This window comes from Adiantum capillus-veneris, chromosome 19 (assembly GCF_014529385.1).
Source record: "Adiantum capillus-veneris isolate H3 chromosome 19, ASM1452938v2, whole genome shotgun sequence".
In the NCBI taxonomy this organism is placed as follows: domain Eukaryota; kingdom Viridiplantae; phylum Streptophyta; class Polypodiopsida; order Polypodiales; family Pteridaceae; genus Adiantum; species Adiantum capillus-veneris.
The window spans coordinates 99,581,076-99,602,643 of record NC_140949.1 but is presented as its reverse complement, the minus strand read 5'-3'; positions in this window follow the sequence as shown (position 1 = coordinate 99,602,643).

Here is a 21,568-nt window from a genome sequence, read left to right as displayed (position 1 = left end):
AGAAGGGTTAGCAAGTCGTAGTAGGTTGCCAAATTCACTTTTCAATCGTGCCTTTATTTTTTAAAAGACACGGATGTGGATTTTAAAAAATTAAAGCATATAGACTAAGGTTTTGGGCACATGCAATAAAAGAGAAACACCTTCCTTCACCTGATCTCCCTCCTATGTCTCTTCTACTTGCACCCTCATCTCCCTGTAATCTAGCCCACCAATGCCCAAATCTCATAGGGACTTGCAAGAGATTCATTTATGAATAGCATAGTCTCACATGTGACACCAACCTTTCCAAGGATGCAATCTACAGTGCTTTGTTGAGCCATTTTCCTTATATGGACCCCTACATCACCTATCGTCAATATACTCTCAAGATACCATATTCCAATAATACATGAATAGCTTCTAGCCTTCTAGTATGGAGCTAAGTTGCATTACATGTTATATGAAAAACGTATAATATGCCATATACGAGTGTATTTTACCTGAAACCATATTATATGGGCGTTTTATACGATGACACGTCATAAAAAAGGGCAACGTATTTTTTTTCCGAGATTTTCGATCAAAAGATACTTCGATCAAAACATCTTTCGATTGAAAGATGTTTAGTACAAATTATCTTTCGATCGAAAGATGTATTGTTCGAAAAAAAACTATATATATCGGCAACGCGCCTATTGAGACTAGTGTTCCTCTCAAAAGGTATTCCTTGTCAACAGAAGACAATCTTTTTTGGATAATTTAAAAAATGAAAACTCAATATTTTTTTAATTTTTTATAAAATGAAATTTTACGCTTTGCTTATATAACTTTATAGCTATTTATTCTAAAATCAAATTATTTAAGCTTTGTATGTTGTGTAGAGCTCAAACTCTCACTCATACAAGGTTTTTGTTTTTTAAGAATCACTTGCTACGTGCTCAGTTTACTGACATGTGGAAGTGAATTAGGGTATAGTTTAGAGATTACCATTGTGTGTAGGGTGTACTCTCAGATGAGGTTATATGTTAGCAAAATATAATAGAATAGAGGTCAATTTTATTTACATAAGTTTAATTTTGACATGCAGATGCTTTCTCACCTCAAAGTGAACATAGATAGAAATTTTGTTGTCCTATGTAGAGCCATCACACTATGCTCTCACTGGAATCAAAATTTAAGAATCTCATGTCCAAATACATTGATATTACATTATCTTTATTTGGATTGCTACGTCTATCATACTGTGTGATTGTACACATGTATCAAATGCAGATAGATAAGCTTTCAAAGATCTACCGTGGAGTGTGAGAACTTTATGTTCGCACTTCAGATAGATATGACAATTGTCAAAGATTGCAAATAATCCCATTTTCAATGAGACGCAATTGCAAGATTTGATCAATATTATCGATTGTCTTAATGCGTGAAAGCTTTAAGCTTCACTTTAGATAAATCGATATATTGCAACGGATTATAAAATTGATTATCGTAATGTGTGAAAGCCAAAATCTTGCACTTTAGATGAATCGATATAGTGCAATGTGATTGAAATGTTTTGTTTGAAGTGATGAAGTTATTTAGTGCATCAAAATATAATTTGATCGACATGAGTTTATTGAAGAATGCAAAGATTATTATTGTCTATTGTTACTTGATAATGCAGCGCAATACTAATTGATAATGTGGACAGATTTTGATCACTATATTGATAGATAGAGCATTGCTTGTGCAGTTTGCTGCTTTGAATTAATTTTGACTTCAAAATTAACAGGTGGATTTGTTGATCTGGCAGCTTAAATTTATCTATCACCATGGTGAAAGGACATGAGTGGAATTACGTCCATGAGCTGCGTGCTGGAAAGAATAAATCTTGATTGAAATGCAAGACATGCGGCCATGAGTTCAGTGGTAATGCGATCAGAATCAAAGAGCATTTGTTTAAAGTCCCTGGTAATGTGTGCGAGTGTACAGTGCCACCAAGAGATATTCATGCTAGATTGCCAAGGTACGCTTGCATTGCAAAGTAAATTCTTGCAGCTAAAAAGAAAAACTGTGAATGCCAAACAAGCTGCAATGGATGTTGAAATGTCAATGAGAGGACAAAGCATGTGCCTATGGAAGCAAATGTTCAGACTCCCCAGACAACTCCTTTTCACGAACGTGCTTCGACGTCAACAACAACAAATCCTAGCTTAACTAAAGCTAGTAAAACATCATCTAAAGCCAAACGTTGTATGAAGTGATAGATAAGCAGAAGTTTCTTGAGTTGCACTTGAAATGGACGCAAGCTTTTGTGGCATGTGGTATACCATTCAATGCTATGCGCAACCCCATATTTCAAGATGCTTTAATGAGCACAACCAAAAAGGGGTTTGTGCTTCTTGATTATAATAAGATGCACACAGAGTATCTAGATAAAGTGCAAGATAGTACTGAAGCCATCCTCAAGCGCACGGTGGTGGACTTTGTTCCTGCATATGGTTTCACTATAGCGTTGGATGAACGGACCAACTGTCAGAAGAAGCCACTCATCAATGTGATGCTTATCAATCCTAGAGGGTCTATGTTCGTGGAAGCCATTGACACCTCTTTAAAAGAGAAGACTGGTGATTATCTACCAAGGATATATGAGCGTGCTATAGCAAAGGCAGGTGGACCAAAGAATGTGACTGCAATTGTCACAGATAATGCATCCAATTACAAGGCTGCAAGATCCAAGTTAAGTACCCAAAAATTACTTGGGTGCCATGTGCGGTGCATACTCTTAATTTGCTATTAAAAGATATTGGAAAAATGGCCATCATAAAGCAAACACTACTAGATGCTAATCATATGGTGAAATTTACTAGAGAGCATCAATTTTCACATTCTCTTTTTTGATTAAAATCACCCAACAAAACTTTGCAGATAATTTGTGCAACAAGGTTTGCAGCTGTATATTATGTTCTTGCCACCTTGCAAGAAGTGAAGCTTGGATTGATTGAAACAGTAGCTGATAGACGCTGGGATGCATGGCTCAGCAAGTATCCTAGATACCAAGAGGCAGCTGCAAGATGTGTACAGCTTGTGACTCGCAAGTTTTTTGGCGCAATGTAGAGAGAATTGTCACCATGGCCAAACCATTTGTAGATCTTTTACGAATAGTCAACAAACACTCTTTTGTCTTTGGTTGAGTCTATTGGTATATGTCAGAGGCATTGCACAAAGTAAGAGAGCATGTTGGCTTTGGTGCAAAGAACAAAGATTCCATGATCACAGCTACCAACAAGCGATGGGTGCAATTGCATACACCGTTGCATGGTGCTGCATTTGTATTAGATCCTAAATTTCAAATGCACCAACAATTGGCCAATAAAGAAGTCATGAGTGACTTCAAAACAGTGTGCTCGCAACTTTTAGGACAAGACGATGGAAAGACTGCTTTTCATCAGCGAGTTGATTATGCTAATAGAACTGGCATATTCCAGGATCCATGGCATATAGATGCCATTGCACACACAAGTGCGCCTCTATGGTGGAAGGTGTAAGGTTTCCAGTTTCTAAAACCTTAAAGATTGTATAAAGCTTAGTTCAACTGATATGATTATTGAAAAAGCAATGTAGAATTGTCCGACCGTGGCAAATATTGGTATTTTTGAAATCTTAAGCATTGCAAACCCCGGGCTAGAAATTTTCAGAATCAGATTTCGATAAAATCTGGAAGAGTTACGGCCCCTGAAAGGTTACACTAGGAATTCAATTAGTTAAGTAAAATTGGATGGTTTCAATATTATTATTAACAAAGACTTTCTTATCCTAAGGTTCTAGAAATTACTGATATTTCCAATTTTCATAATTAAAAATCAGTGAAAATAGTAAAAATCGATTCTGAAAGCTGAGCGGGGTTGTGTGGGGTACTGATGAACTTTTCCGGACTAGATTTAGCAGCAGGGGACGTTTTTTGACGTGTAGGGATGCTTGGGATGCAAGTTATTGCTATTTTCCAGCCTGTGAGTGCTTAGAAACCTATAAATATGACCCTTGCTTCACAATTTCGAACAGACTCGGAGCCTTGATACACTCTCTCTCATCTAGAGAGACCGCTACACAGAAATTACTAGAGATTAAGCTCTAGTTGATTAACTTAAACGGTAATTAACCTAATCCTTCTTAATTAGCAAGGCTAGATTAATCTATTTTCTTAATAAATTAAAGATTTGGCCTATATATACTCATAAATCCTCTCTTAATTAAATATTCTCTGTTGATTGTTGTAATTAAAGCTTGAGAATGTTAAGCTACTTAATTATCCTATCATATTAGGGCTGAAATTATCCAAATTAACCATAAATAAATGAGAAATATATTATTAAATTTAGATTAAGTTCAAGTAATTACCAAAGCTGCATTAGACAATCATTAAGCTAGGAAAATTATCTTATAATTTTTTGAGTAATTTTAATAATTAATTAAGAAGAATTACACTATTTTTTTTTGAGAAAATTAAAGGGGAAAATAATCAAATTGATTCAAAATGTATTGAGTTATTTATTAGAGGTTAATTACATGTTAGGAAACCCATGATAATTATGTCAAGATCAGATAATTAATTAACCTAATTACTTTAGAAGAAATACTCTATTTTAAGGACAAATTAAAAGGGAGAAATTAGTAAATTGATTCAAATTGCTTTGAGTTATTTATCAGAGGTTAATTATATGTTAGAAAACTCGTGATAATTATGTCAAGCTTAAATAATTAATTTGTTTGATTACTTTAGCAAAAATACTCTATTTTTAGGACAAATAAAAAAGGTGAAATTAGTAAATTGATTCAAATTGCTTTGCATTATTTGTAAGAGGTTAACTACATGCTAAAAAGCCCGTGATAATTATATCAAGCTCAAATTATTAATTTACCTAATTACTTTAGTAGAATTACTGTGTTTTTAGGAAAAATTAAAAGGGGAAAATTAATAAATTGATTCAAATTGCTTTAAGTTATTTATGAGAGGGTAAGTACATGTTACAAAATCCGTGATAATTATGTCACGCTCAGATAGTCATTTTACCGAATTACTTGAGCAAAATTACTCTATTTTTAGGAGAAATTAAATAGGGGAAATTAACAAATAGATTTAAATTTCTTTGATTTATTTATTAGAAGTTAATTACATGTTAGGAAACCCGTAATTACTTAATTACTTTAGTAGAATTACTCTATTTTTTTTAAAAAATTAAATGAGGGAAATTAGTAAATTGTTTCAAATTGCTTTGAGTTATTTATTAGAGGTTAATTACATGTTAGGAAACCCGTGATAATTATTTCAAGTTCAGATAATTAATTTACCTATTTATGTTAGCAGAATTACTCTATTTTTTGGACAAATTAAAAGAGGAAAATTAGCAAATTGATTCAAAATGCTTTGAGTTATTTATCAAAGGTTAATTACTTGTTAGATAACCCGTGATAATTATATGAAACTCATATAATTAATTTACCTACTTACTTTAGCAGATATACTCTGTTTTAAGGACAAATTAAAAGGGGAAAATTAGTAAACTGATTGAAAATGCTTTAAATTATTTATCCAAGGTTAATCACACTTTAGGAAACTCATGATAATTATGTTATCCTCAGATAATTAGTTTACCTAATTATCTCTGTAAAATTACAGTATTTTTAGGGGAAAATAAAAGAGAACATATAGTAAATTAATCCAAAAACCTTTGATATAAATATCAAAGATAGAATAAACCTTGAGGAATCCGTGAAAAATATCCCAATCTTAGATAAATAGTTTAGGTATTTATCTTCAATAAAAGTAACCAATTTTGCATATAAAATACAGAGAGGAAATTAGTAAATGAATTTATCTAAGTACCAAATAAATACCCGAGGTCTAAAATCACTATTGAAGGGTGGGAAAATTACCTCAGCATAAATGGTTGGTATAACAAATTACTATCAGTAAAATTTTGCCTAAATTAGACCATAAGTATAGGAGGGAAAGGTTATAAATCAAATTTATGAAAATTCCTAAAGATATACCATATTCAATTACAATTTAGGGTGAGTAATCCATTAACCGATAGAAATTTATAATTTACTAAAGCTAAAATGGAATATAGACTAAAGATAAACCTAATTAGAGGGTTGCCCAAATTAAAAGGTAATTATGGGAAATTACTTATAGCATAAACAAGTTAAAAGAGGAATATCTCATCAAATTGACTATCAAGGATACCTACTTACTTCAAAAACCCTTAATTTTGGGTAAAAAAGAAAAAAGAAGATTATTCAATTAAACTTCTAATCGATTAAGTCTTTTTATAAGGCTGCCGACATGACTCCAAAGAGAACCAGGGGCAAGAGGATGTTAGCAGCAAAAGAAACAAGGCCACTAATGACCATGAGACTGGGCCTAGCCATCGACCGACAGAGGAAGGTTTGCAAGCTCCAGCCCAGCAGCACATGGATGATCAGTTCGCAGGTGGATTTTTATTTTGTTTAATTAATATTTTAAAGTTCATTTTCAAGTTAGCATTGCATACGTAAGGAGTGAGTACGAATAAGAAAAGAAATAATTGACCAAAAACGGAGGGTAACTTCCAACGTGCATTGTTTATAATGTAGGAAAGAATTATTTGGGTTAAAATTGGTTGAATTAGGAAAGATATGATTGATCATCCTTAAGACAGCTTGTCTCAAGACATCTCCAACTCTGTGGTATATTTTGATGATAATGATTGGATTTTCAGCCACGGATAAGTCGATTACCCCCATGAATGATGAGTTTCTACTCCGTGTCATGTTTTGATGTTTCTACATAAGTTAGGATATCCTTTTTTAAGGCTAGGGGAGCCGCCCGATTGTATGTGCAACTGGTTTGGTGTATGGGCACCCGGAACCTTGGGTGGGGGTTTATCCACTCCGGATTATGAATAAGGAATGGGTGCCGTTTTTTTTCACCCTTAGGTGGTCTTGAGACAAGACGAGTACTGGTCATGGTTGTTATGGACAATGTGTTGATTGACAGTACCCTGTCTTAAGTTTAAAGATGTTTGTTTTCTAAAAGAATTCTTTTAATGCTATCTTTAATAATTGATCGAAGGAATTACTGTGACAGAAAGGTAAAAGAAATCATTATTTTAAGTGTTAAAACAATGTGATAGTAACTAGAAAATAATTGAATCATGTGTGAGTGCAGGGTGGTAAGTGGGGATTGACTAAGGTTGTCAATCATGGACGGGTGGACTTGATTAGTCAGGTAACTATCCATCCCTGCGCACTAAAACGTTTAGAAAACTTCTTCACTTGGAAGAGGAGTCCACCAGCGGCTGTGCCCTCACATCTATTAGGGGAAAAAAAGTGTTTCGGTTGAGGATACCTTAGCCCAATTATGGCAGTTATAGGGCCGAAATAGTTTTTTGGACTTTTAATACGTTGTCCCGTTTTCGCTGCGAGACAGGACTAGGTCTTCTTCTAAGGCTATGGACCCAAACCATTGTCAATGGTAAAGGTCTATTCCTTGGATTTTTCTTGTTTAGAGACTCTGATTTTTATCAGACTTAGAGACATGTCAAGGATCCCATCCCGATCTTGGTATTGGCGGGTTGGGGATCTCACAAGTGGTATCAGAGTGTGTGTTAATTAAAGTCTTGGACCTAGAGAAAAGTTTATTACATTGAAATAAGTGATCTCTAAAAAATTCAAATTAAAGACATATTTAATTGAAAAGAGGGAGAGAAAGAAAGAGAGAGAATTATCCCCATCTTTGCAGGAAGATTTCCATCAGGCCTACTACAAATCCACGGATTTTACCACTAGGTTTATGAAAGCTTGCCTATCCCGACACTATTGAATGCGAAAAAGCGTGATGAAATGGCTAGATAAGAGATTTTCTCCTTCCACTTGGAGGATCAGCTGGTCAGGATCAGGTGGAATTTTCTTCATTGATGCGGGAGAATTAGAAGGTTTAGAACTAAATATGAAGAAACTCAAATCGGCCGAAGATCTTCAAGTGATTGAAGTATACTTTTTCATTGGGACGGAGAATTCAGAAGAAACCCTTGTAATAGATGATGTCCAAGTATCACAAAATCAGTGGATGTTTGATCAGGTGTCTAAAGTAATCTACCCAGGTAGAATTAGGCCCATAGGAGTAGGCCCTAGTTTAAGTGGACCAAAAGATGTTGTATATTTTGATCCTATATCTGATCCACCCAAAGTCCTCAAGATTTTAGTATAGGACTATCGTCATCTTTGTACATAGTAGGATCTTCATGAACTGTATTAACTTTTGTACATACTATGGTTCTCATGGGTATGCTATAAGTAGTTTGTTTATGGTTTGGCAATTGTCTCCATCCTATGTGCAAAAGTCTTGAGTAGGAGATAAGTTAAAATTATAAGTAAGAAAGATTTCATCTGGTACTAAATTCCACTAATTCAATCTCACGGAAATACTCGCGTAAATAGCCTTTACACTGTTAGTCAAGAGAAAAAATTACTACTAAAGCAAGTTCAACTCCCTACTTTCAAAGGAGAGGGACCTAATTTAGAGCGAGATGCCGAAGCGTGGTTAGATGCTATGGATGACTATTTCAAAGCTGCAGGAACTGCTCTAGAAACCAAACAATGTTGGGTATGTTCCGCCTCAGTGGAATGCCAAACTTTGGTGGAAGCAACACTGTAGAGATAATCCCACGAGTAGTCCATCTTGGGAGAAAATGAAGCAGGCAATCAAAGAACGTTATCTCCCTCCTGCAAATCATGCTATCAAGATGAATGAGTTCTTTGGTCTACGCCAGCTAGGACTTTCATTAGAGGAGTACTACACCAAGTTTGTGTCTTTACGACGCTATGTTCCCCAGATGACCACGGAGCAACAAATTGCCCGTTTCTGTCAAGGCCTCAACAAACCCGTGAGTAAACGTCTCGAAGCCATGAGGCCTACATCAATACACGATGCCCTTCTCAGGGCTAAGCCTCTTGCAGCCGAAGGAACCAACTCCATAAGGAACTATAATGGATTTAATAACTTTAGGGGAAGAGCCAGGGGAACTTTCAACCAAGGATACCAACAACGTGGACAACTGCAGTAGTAAACCTGGAGTAGACCTTCCCAAACGTTAGGTGTTGTGGATGCAATCAAATGGGGCACTATAGAAATAACTGTCTTGAAGAGCAAAACCCTCGAACTACTGCTAGAGTGGTTCCTCAAAATCAAGGAGATAATGTAAGAGGAGGTAGAAATGGAGGACGAGGTAGAGGAAGAGCAAGAGGAGCCAGATCTTATGCAACCATAGGAGAAACAACCTTATGAATAAAAAAGATAAAAGAGCTACTCGCTTGGCCATAGTTAGCAATCTTAGAGCTTTGTAAACCACTATAAATCAATAATGTAAAAACTTGAGTTACTTATATATTATAAGGGTATACATGATTTTCTTTTTCAAATTTACTTAATGAATCTAAAGTTAAGTTAGTATTCAATCAAGAAATTAAGGGTAGATCTAGCAAATGATAAAGAGGTTCTCATTAGGAAGGAAAAATTCGAATCTCAGAAATGAAGTAGTTATCAAGAAACCAACTCACATTCTTGTGAACACGATAACCTTCCTTGGAAAATGACCTAGATATGAAAGTATTAAGGTACGCGACTAATAGGAAGCCGAAAAGAACTCTTGGTATGATACTTCTTAAAACCCTTTACATATTGTTGGTCAATCAGGGTAGAGCACAGAGGGGGTACCTCTGGTGCAATGGTGGGAACTTGTGCTGAACGCAGATTGCTCAGAAAGGCAAGAACACGCCGAGCGTGTTCAGATTGGCAAAGCTGAAATAAATGATACTATCAAACGCTGATTGCTCTGAATGGTCAGCTAGACCGAGCGTGTTCATGTTGACAAGGTGGATATATGGATCTTTTATGGAATTGATTTAACCTGGTTTTTGATATGATACGAATGGTTTGTAAAGGTTTTTAAGATGGGCTCAACACTAAGAGTTTCTTGAGGAAAAATTGACTAGCAAGCAACTCCAACCAGAAACTAAAAAGAACTCTTAGAGTAATCAGTAACCTTTGGTAAAGTGGAAAGGTTATCCTTTCGAAGATGCCAATCGAGAGGATGAATTTCTTTTCTCAAAGATTTTCCCAATTTCGGTTGAGATGAGGGCATCTCAAATTCTTAAGTTGGGGTGATTGTAAGATTTCCAGTTTCTGAAACCTTAAAGATTGCATAAAGCTTAGTTCAACTAATATGATTATTGAAAAAGCAATGTAGAATTGTCCGACGGTGGCAATATTGGTATTTTTGAAATCTTAAGAACAACAAACTCCGGGCTAGAAATTTTCAGAATCAGATTCCGATAAAATCTGGAAGAGTTACGGCCCCTGAAAGGTTACACTAGGAATTCAATTAGTTAAGTAAAATTGAATGGTTTCTGTAATTATTATTAACAAAGACTTTCTTATCCTAAGGTTCTAGAAATTACTGATATTTCCAATTTTCATCATTAAAAATCAGTGAAAATAGTAAAAATCGATTCTGGAAGCTGAGGGGGGGCTCTGTGGGGTACTGATGAACTTTTTCGGACTAGATTGAGCATCAGGGGACGTTTTTTGACCTGCAAGGCTGCTTGGGATGCAAGTTACTGCCATTTTCCAGCCTGTGAGTGCCTAGAAACCTATAAATATGACCCTTGCTTCACAATTTCGAACAGACTCGGAGCCTTGACACACTCTCTCTCATCTAGAGAGACCTCTACACAGAAATTACTAGAGATTAAGCTCTAGTTGATTAACTTAAATGATAATTAATCTAATCTTTCTTAATTAGCAAGGCTAGATTAATCTATTTTCTTAATAAATTAAAGATTAGGCCTATGTATACTCATAAATCCTCTCTTAATTAAATATTCTCTTCTGATTGTTATAATTAAATCTTGAGAATATTAAGCTAATTAATTATCCTATCATATTAGGGCTCAAATTATCCAAATTAACCATAAATTAATGGAAAATATATTAATTAAGTTTAGATTTAGTTGAGGTAATTATCAAAGCTGAATTAGATAGTTATTTAGCTAGAAAAATTATCTTATATTTTTTGAGTAATTTTCATAATTAATTAGGCAGAATTACACTGTTTTTTAGAGAACATTAAAGGGGAAAATAATCAAATTGATTCAAAATGTCTTAAGTTATTTATCAAAGGTTAATTACATGTAAGGAAACCCGTGATAATTATGTCAAACTCAGATAATTAATTTACCTAATTACTTTAGCAAAAATATTATGTTTTTAGAAAAAATTAAAAGGGAAAAATTAGTAAATTGATTCAAATTGATTTGAGTTATTTATCAGAGGTTAATTATATGTTAAAGACCTTGTGATAATTATGTCAAGCTTAGATAATTAATTTACTTAATTACTTTAGCAAAAATACTCTATTTTTAGGACAGATAAAAATGGGAAAATTAGTAAATTGATTCAAATTGCTTTGAGTTTTTTATCAGAGATTAATTACATGCTAGAAAACCTGTGATAATTATGTCAAGCTCAGATAATTAATTTACCTAATTACTTTAGCAAATTTACTCTGTTTTTAGGCAAAACTAAAAGGGGAAAATTAGTAAATTAATTCAAATTTCTTGAATTTATTTATCAGAGGTTAACTACATGTTACAAAATCCGTGATAATTATATCAAGCTCAGATACTTAATTTACCTAATTACTTTAGTAGAATTACTCTGTTTCTAGGAGAAATTAAATAGGAAAAATTAACAAATGGATTCAAATTTCTTTGATTAAATTTATCAGAGGTTAATTACATGGTAGGAGACCCGTGATAATTATGTCAAGCTCAGATAATTAATTTACCTAATTACTTTAGCAGAATTACTTTATTTTTAAGAGAAATTAAAAGGGGAAAATTAGATTGTTTCAAATTGCTTTGAGTTATTTATTAGAGGTTAATTACATGTTAGGAAACCTATGATAATTATGTTAAGTTCATATAATTAATTTATCTAATTATGTTAGCAGAATTACTCTAGTTTTAGGACAAATTAAAAGGGGGAAATTAGCAAATTGATTCAAAATTCTTTGAGTTATTTATCAGAGTTTAATTACTTATTAGAAAACTTGTGATAATTATATTAAGCTCAAATAATTAATTTACCTAATTACTTTAGCAAAAATACTCTGTTTTAAGGACAAATTAAAAAGGGAAAATTAGTAAATTGATTCAAAATGCTTTGAATTATTTATCAAAGGTTAATCACACCTTAGTAAACCTGTGATAATTATGTTACCATCAGATAATTATTTTATCTAATTATCTCAGTAAAATTACATATTTTTAGGAGAAAATAAAAGGGAGAATATAGTAAATTAATCCAAAAACTTTTGATATAAATATCAGAGGTAGAAAACACCTTGAGGAATCTGTGATAAATACCCCCATCTCAGATAAATATTTTAGGTATTTATCTTCAATAAAAGTAACTGATTTTGCGTATAAAATAGAGAAAGGAAATTAGTAAATGAATTTATCTAAGTACCAAATATATCTGAGGTCCAAAATAACTATTGAAGGGTGGGAAAATTACCTCAGCATAAATGGTTGGTATAACAAATTACTATCAGTAAAATTCTGCCTAAATTAGACCGTAAGTATAGGAGGGAAAGGTTATAAATCAAATTTATGAAAATTTCTAAAGATAGAACATATTCAATTACAGTTTAGGGTGAGTAATCCATTAGCCAATAGAAATTTACAATTTACTAAGGCTAAAATGGAATATAGACTAAGGATAAACCTAGTTAAAGGGTTGCCCAAATTAAAAGGTAATTATGGGAAATTACTTATAGCATAAATAAGTTACACGAGGAATATCTCATCAAATTGACTATCAAGGATACCTACTTACTCCAAAAACCCTTAATTTTGGGCAAAAAAGGAAAAAGAAGATTATTCAATTAAACTTCTAATCGATTAAGTCTTTTTATAAGGCTGCCAACATGGCTCCAAAGAGAACGAGGGAAAATCCTCTTACCGAGGAAGAGGATGTTAGCAACAAAAGAAACAAGGCCACTAATGACCATGAGGCTGGGCCTAGCCATAGGCCGACGAAGGAAGGTTTGCAGCTCCAACCCAGCAGCACACGGACGATCAGTCCCAGGTGGATTTCTATTTTATTTAATTAATCTTTTAAAGTTCATTTTTAAGTTAGCATTGCATAGGTAAGGAGTGAGTATGAATAAGAAAAGAAATAATTGACCAAAAACGGAGGGTAACTTCCAACGTGAATTGTTTATAATGTAGGAAAGAATTGTTTGGGTTAAAATTGGTTGAATTAGGAAAGATATGATTGATCATCCTTAAGACAACTTGTCTCAAGACACCTCTGACTCCTTGGTATATTTTGATGATAATGATTGGCTTTCCAGCCACGGATAAGTCGGCTACCCCCATGGACGATGAGTTTCTACTCCGTGTCATGTCTTGATGTTTCTACATAAGTTAGGATACTGTTTTTTATCCTAGGGGAGCCGTCCGGTTGTATGAGCAACTGGTTTGGTGTATGGGCACCCGGAACCTTGGGTGGGGGTTTATCCACTCTGGATTATGAATAAGGAATGGGTGCCGTTTTTTCACCCTTAGGTGGTCTTGAGACAAGACGAGTACTAGTCATGGTTATTATGGACAATGTTTTGATTAACAGTACCTTATCTTAAGTTTAAAGATGTCTGTTGTCTAAAAGAATGCTTTCAATGCTGTCTTTAATAATTGATTGAAGGAATTACTGTGACCGAAAGTTAAAAGAAATCATTATTTTAAGTGTTAAAACAATGTGATAGTAACTAGAAAATAATTGAATTGTGTGTGAGTGCGGGGTGGTAAGTGGGGATTGACTAAGGTTGTCAATCAAGGACGGGTGGACCTGATTAGTCAGGTAACTATCTATCCCTGCGCACTAAAACGTTTAGAAAACTTCTTCACTTGGAAGAGGAGTCCACCAGCGACTGTGCCCTCACATCTGTTAGGGAGAAAAAAGCGTTGGTTGAGGATACCTTAGCCCAATTGTGGTAGTTATAGGGCCGAAATAGTTTTTTGGACTTTTAATACATTGTCTCATTTTCGCTGCGAGATAGGACTAGGTCTTCTTCTAAGGCTATGGACCCAAACCATTGTCAATGGTAAAGGTCTATTCCTTGGATTTTTCTTGTTTAGAGACTCTGATTTTTATCAGACCTAGAGACATGTCAAGGATCCCATCCCGATCTTGGTATTCGCAGGCTGGGGATCTCACAGAAGGAGTATAGTAGGGAGAAAGTGGAGCTGCAACACATTGCTGTCAAAGTTCTATCTATTGCATCATCAAGTGGAAGCTGTGAACATAACATTGCTGTATAAAGTAGAGTGCCATTTGATTGTTGTTTGGCATACCTCTCTCTCAATGTTACCAGCAAGCTGACTTGGATAACATTTTTTGGAGATCTTATTGTAAAAACACTTATTATTTTGATGAATCGGGAATGTTGTAAATTCTATTTTCTAGATAAATAGTATAATTGATGAGCTGGGGCTACAAGCTTCCAGATTGTATCAACCTGTCTTTAGTTAGAGCTCCCAGATTATTAGGTTTGACCACAAAAACCTAGGCTAAGCTATAAAAGCCAATTTTTATAAGGATTTTGTGAGTTTTGGATAATAGAAACACAACGTGAGCTAACAATGCTCACTTCTCTCCTTCTCGCGCTTCCTAATCCCTTCTCGGTTGTCACATTGCCGTGCCATCTATTGTGTTGCAACCACAGGTAAGAGCTCTTAAGCATTTCATGGTAATCCGTAGCTTTTGGCATCGTTGACCCGTGGTCTAATTTCATCATAAGTAGGAATTTGCACTTCAAAATCATAAATTAAGTATAGGCGGGGTATTGGGGCATCATTGCTAAGCATTTAGATGCATTCTGGGTCGAAAACGGCTAGGTCAAAAACTCACTGCTGTTAAAAATCGTGATTTTTATACTTGAGCTAAAGTGAGATTTGAGATCATAAGCATGTGTGCTTAGGTCTTATAAACATATCCTAGCAGTTTCGTAACGATTGGATATCATTTGATGCTATAACAATTATGATTTGTTTGCCGATGAGCGATTAGTTTTTGATGATTTTTGTCATTTGAGTGTAACTTGAGTTAGATGGTCGAGGCAACTTCGTCCCATGGATTGACAATTATATTTGTGGTTCTCACTATGTCTGCAATAAGATAGGAGTGAAGTTAGACACCTATCCCACATTTGGTGCCACTGTCGACGGGGAACAAAGAGACCTTAACTAGAAAAAACCATGAGTGTCTTGTGAAGTTATCCTTTAACTTCCTCTAGGATCACCTAGAGTCAAAACTTTCTCTTTAAGACTACATAGCTTAAGATTGTCGTCTTTTGCTGTGTAGAGGTAGCTTGGAAGTAGGTTGTACCTGCTAAGTACCTTTTAGGATTGTAGGAGTGTAGGATTAGATTAGGATTTTGAGAATGATTGATGGACGAAACAAGTCTTAAGATCAAGGCTCAAAAAACCATAAAAAACAAGAAAATAAATGTTTGTAGATACTTTCCACAACCCCATTGCAGTAGAATCTAGAAGTAGAGTAAGTAGAATCCGAGGTGGGATCTGTAAACAATTCTCTCTCCAAAAGAATCAATTGTGAGTTGTTTATGTGAAGTCGTAGAATTTTAGGTCTACGGCTAGAAATAGCACCAGAAGACTGTCCACCATTGAATCAACTGAGATTATGCTTTAAAAGTTGTATGAACTAGTGGGTAAGCTTAATGACGCATTTGAGGTAAAATTTTAAGAGTTTGCAAAAAATTAGATTATTTACTTTTTCTTGACATTTTAGGCCAAATTAAGTTTTGACTTGATTCAAAGGCTTAAAATAGCTCATAAAAAGACTATCCACCTGAAAAAGTTGAAAAAAGTGCTCATTTTAGGCCAAAAGTAAATAATTACGATTATTTACTTTCATCCCAAAAGTAACCAAGGTTGATACCAGAGACTCTATGCATGTGTACAAATATCTTTTGTAAAGGCCCATAGAATTTGGATCACCAAATTGACCAAAACCTTGGTAGAAGTTGAAATCTGTACTGATTGTCGAGAACTTAAGTGTAAATTGGGAGAATTTTATTCAAACTCAGTGAAACTTGACTCATAGGGTTTTATTGATGTGTTAAACGAGTGTACATGCTCAGTTGACACAAAAGATGCAAAAATTTTCAAGAAGTAAATAATCGCGATTATTTACTTTTGTCCCATTTTTTAACTTTTTTTATCAACCCAACATACCACTAGTTTTAGCATGTTATATTAAGCCCACAAATCAAATTTGTAAGATTTGGATCATTGAAGTGAAAATTGTGGCCAAAATTGCAAAGTTAGTCTGCAGACACAAAATTGTTGACCATTTGAACAAAGACTATCCAAACTTGATGAAACTTGTCTAGGGAGCTTAAGTTGAGCTACTTAACCAATCTATGTCAAGATTGTGGAAAAAAAATTGCATAAAAATAGCAGGAGTAAATAATCGTGATTATTCACATCTGCTACAAAACTAGACATTTTTGCACATTTGAGTATACCACCAGGTCAAGCATATCAAGTAGAGCACACAAATCAAATTTGGTGAACTTTGGATCACAAAAGTGAGACTTAAGCGAGATTCTTAAAAACTGAGTCTGCAAACACAAAACAGTTGATAACTTAAACAAATTTTGTTCGAACTTAGTGAAACTTGTCCAGAGACCTTAATAAGTTGAATACTTGGCAAAACAAGCCAAAAAGTGTAAAAAACTGAGAAAAGTAAATAATCACGATTATTTACTACTAATACACAAAGACATACTTTTTGACTTTTGAGCTTGTACAGTAATAGACCACTATAATACAAGGCCACCGGGCAATTTTGGGTTCAATCGGATCCAAATTAGTATATGTTCACTCAGTTTCTAGGTTGCAGATAGTCCTTTGGCTTTTTGCAAAAGTAGAATCTGAAAAAAGTCTCAAGTACTGACTCACTTAGCTCAAATTGAAGTGAAACACATAGACCAGTCACAATAGTAAGCAAAAATTGTATGGTCTTTGTGAAAGAATAAATAACTTGATTAAAATTGATACAGGAATCAGTTGCAGACAAGGAATTGAAAGTTTGATAGGAGTTGCAATCAAGTCAAGTGGAAGAAATTGATAACAAGTCAATTCGACGGTAAGTACTCTATCTAGGGCTTCACAAGTCTATATGAACCTTAGATCTAGTCGTATACTAGCAAACTAAGGCATATTTAGAGAGACCTCTAGTAGAGTATCCACCGAAGAGAGCATGAATTAAGGCGATTACTTGGACACAATCTTTGAAGAAGTCTCCGACACTTTTTCAGAATCAACATCTGAAATGTCTTCTTATTCGACTCATTCAGAAACCCGAACGACAATGCGTTATAAGCACATACTCGCCTTTTATAAGACTAATCGCCATGGAGCTCAGGTTTACTTGGATCCTAATGAAGAGTATGCCATTCGCATTGATGACCATGACATAGAGTTTGAAGAGAAAATCAGGACAAACAAACAAGGAAAAATGTATATGGACAAAAACGAAGCTCAGTATTTACAAGTTGAAAACCTTGATGTAATAGACAAATGGGGGTTAGAAATAAATACCATAATTCCAGATATGGCAGCAAAAGAAGGACCACCGATTTTAGAATTTGAGAGATACGATCAAGTTGATCTGAAGCCTTTGAAACGTCTTACTACGGATAATCCTAGGATCGGAGTCTATTGTTGGGAGGATAGAAACATCAAAGATCTTCTATGGACTTCTCATGCCAATTCAGAACAGTTAACACCCATGAAGATCATCTATATCTTCAAAATCAAAGACAAGGGTTCATCAAATCTACCAACCTACCTATTTAGGGATTATTATAACAATAATTGTGCTATGATGACTCCTGAGGAGGTGGGAAAAACCAAATACCAAGGGTACTCAATAAGGGATCGGATATTGGGCCAAGGACCAGAAACTAGTCCAAGAGATGGACTTCGAGAGAGATCTTTTGAGAGTAATGTTAAAAAACCCCAAAGTACCTCATCACGAAGAAAACCAGGTGACACTAAAGCCAGTCCAGGGCTACATGATTCACTATTTTCAACAGACTGGTTTAAAGGACTCGAAACAGAACCAACTGCCAAGAGATCGGGAGTTGAACCAAATAGGCATGTCAGACCAGCTGATTTTCAAAAATGGGTTAGAAAATACAGTGGCTCTGGGGATCCATATGACAACTTAGCAAGATTTAAACAAGTGCTAAGAGCAAAATTCATATTTGATTTCCATACTCAATTCGAGGGATTTGGAATGACATTAGAAGGAAAAGCACTAACATAGTTCCAAAACATTCCACCAAGGTCAATCATGGGCTCAAGGATTTGTAGCTGCATGTTCTAAAATGGGGATCAAACACAATATTGTAGCTCAAATCTATAGCTTCAAACAGAAACAAGGTGAGTCTGGTAGGGATTGTGCAACTAAAATGAAACAATACATTGCAAGATGCCCAGAACTAGAGATACATACAAAAGAAAGATTAGTATCATTGTTTCTAGAGGGAATGCTAAACAAAGAACTTCATGCTATATTCTATAACAAGAAACATATGACCCTAAAAGAGTGTGTGTCAAATGCTATTGACTTAGGAGACAATTGTGATATTTTCAATGAAGAAGATGTCCCTCAGGATAACCAAAGTGAGAAAATAGCATCCACCAAACCAGCACAAGAGGGAACTACTGCTGCATCACCGCTTACAACCATAGAAGACATACTCAAAAGGATGAATGATATGATAAATAACATGGAAAAAGCACCTATGAGGGGACCAAGGCAAGGTATGCTTCAATAGGGACAACCAATTAGGCCACATGAATGGTGCGCAATCAAGGAAAAATGGACCAATCATGAGACCAATGATTGCTATTATCAATCAAAGTATGAAGGGCATGTTCAATACGTGCCTATGAGGCCACAAGGACAACCCATGTACAGATATCAGCCTAATATGGCCCTAGCTCAAAGACCACCAATGGGTATGGAAAGACCTCAACCCGTGTTGGGTCAACAACCTCCATATCCTGGACATAATGCAGTGCTTGTAAAGTATATGCATTCAGAAGGAGTTGTAGATGAACAAGCACTAGTGCCTGTTACACCCTATGCTGAACCTAGTCCATCTACAGTAATGGTAGGAGGAGATTGGTATAATTCACATCCACCATCGATGAAAGAACCTGTGACTTATACTACACCAGATCTTGCACCGATGTAATATGTAGCTAATCAAGGTGTTAGACCTCCGATGGTAAGACCCATGATTAAGCCAAAAATTGGAAACTATCATAACTCTGGTGTAGATGATCATTGGAAAAATGAATGCCTAGAGCGTGACAAGAACATTAAGCCAGTCAAAGCTTTTTCTATACAATGTTGCAAAAAGGGAGGACACTTCCTTGAAGATTGTCCAAAAAATCCTTTAAACAAGGGTAAAACAGTAGTGAACGTAGTCCAAGTGATACCTACTAGCTCATCTAAGAGTGAACCTATTGTTCCAATCAAGGTAATCAGTAGAGACCAGACTAAGAAAAAGAAACATAACTCCTCTAATGATTTGGAGAATACTAAAATTTCCTCTCAAATGACCAAGAGAAGCAGAAGCAAAAGGTATGAGATGAGAAAACAAAAACGAAGGGCTGAAATCAAGGAGAAAGCCAAGAAACTATTCCAAGAAAAAGTGAAAGAAACTGGAAGTGAAATCAAGGAAACCATCGTGAAATCTGGAGGATTAATTGGTAGACAAATTTTTTGAGCCAACCATGCAACCTTGGAAGCTTACCAAGCGGGACTTAAAGCTGACCAAAACATGGAAAACAAATGGAAAAACTATCCTTCTCCAGATTTGGGAGAAGCTAAGCTTGAAGCTTATCGAAATTTGGTAAGAATTACTCAGGAGATGCTGGAAAAATGAAAACCCAAGCTTGAGAGTATAGCAAAACCTGAGGAGCTTGTGGTAGGAGCCAGCAAAGAGAAATCCAAAGTGGTAGTAGACCCCACCTTGAAACTAAACAGCCAGAACTCATAATGCCCGACATTGAAGGTGCCTTAGATGGAATTCCTTTTGTAGAAGAAGACTGGCCAGGACACTTATGGGAAAAAGTTAGAGAGATTAATGATGGGAGCCTAACTCTGAAGTCAACTCCTATAGAGGAAGTTTGGTTAGACAATCTACCTCCTGATATGGACATGGATGTACAATCCTTGTATGGGGATTGTGGCTCTGAAGCTTCAGGAATGTCTAAACCAACGAGTCTAAAAACTCTACCTCTTACTTGGGAGATAACGAAGATGAATCCATAGTGTGTAAAACCACTCAGATAAAAAGAGTAGAATAGACCCTAGAAGTAGACAACATCCATTCAATCATGTCTACACCCATTCAATGTACTCTTACTTTAGGAGAATAATTAAAAACCAGGCCATATTTATGGAATGATCTACAAAAAACCCTACAAAAGGTGGGGATAACAGGGCTAATAGCAAAAAAATAGGGAAAATTGAAACACAAATTGGATAACAAAGAGATTATATCCGTTTCAATGAACAAATTCGGAGAATACTACAAAGGGGAAGAAGGAAACACGACCCTTCCGGTGAGATACAATGATATAGAAACCATGGCAATACTGGATAGTGGGGCAAGCATAGCCATACCCACGAAAGCAGTATGGATATCATGGGGACAACCAGCCATTAGACAAACTTGAATGAAATTGCAATTGGCGGATGGACACATCGAAAGATCCGTAGGACTGCTTGAAAAAGTGATAGTTAATTCATGTGGGATTGATTGTCAACTCACTTTTGCAATAGTGGACTTTGGAAAGAAACTCAATTACAAAATCATCTTGGGAAGACCTTTCATGCGACAAGTACAACTCATCCAAGATTGGGGAAACAATTACCTATACTTGAAGCAAGTGGGAGCAATAACAAGGGTTAATCTAAAAGGTCACACTTATAGAGATGTCACGAAAATGCCCATACAAGAATTTGACTTAGTCTCTTCAGCTGAAACTAAACTCCCATCTTGGTTGAACCAAGACACACCTTTTTGGGTGTATGGAGCCTCAAAAAATGGGATTTTGAAACGAGAAGAATGTATCTTAGAAAGGGATTGCATAGATGAAGCCTATGTACCTGAACCCTTTTCGGAGTATTTCTTTGAGCCATTTGAGTGGACTCAAATTTTAGCAACAATGGATGTATGTGTAATACGTCTATGTCTACTCAATATTGCAATGAGGATGGCTATGATCTCAACCCTTTGTTGGGATTCAGACCAACTGGCCGGACATCACACTTACTACTAACCCATCTACTAACTTAACCACTATACACACTTTCTTAATACAACAGAATAAGGAGATGCAAAATAGGATAACGTTGTCCAAACCAGGTTTCTCTCTCTCTGCTCTCGCACTT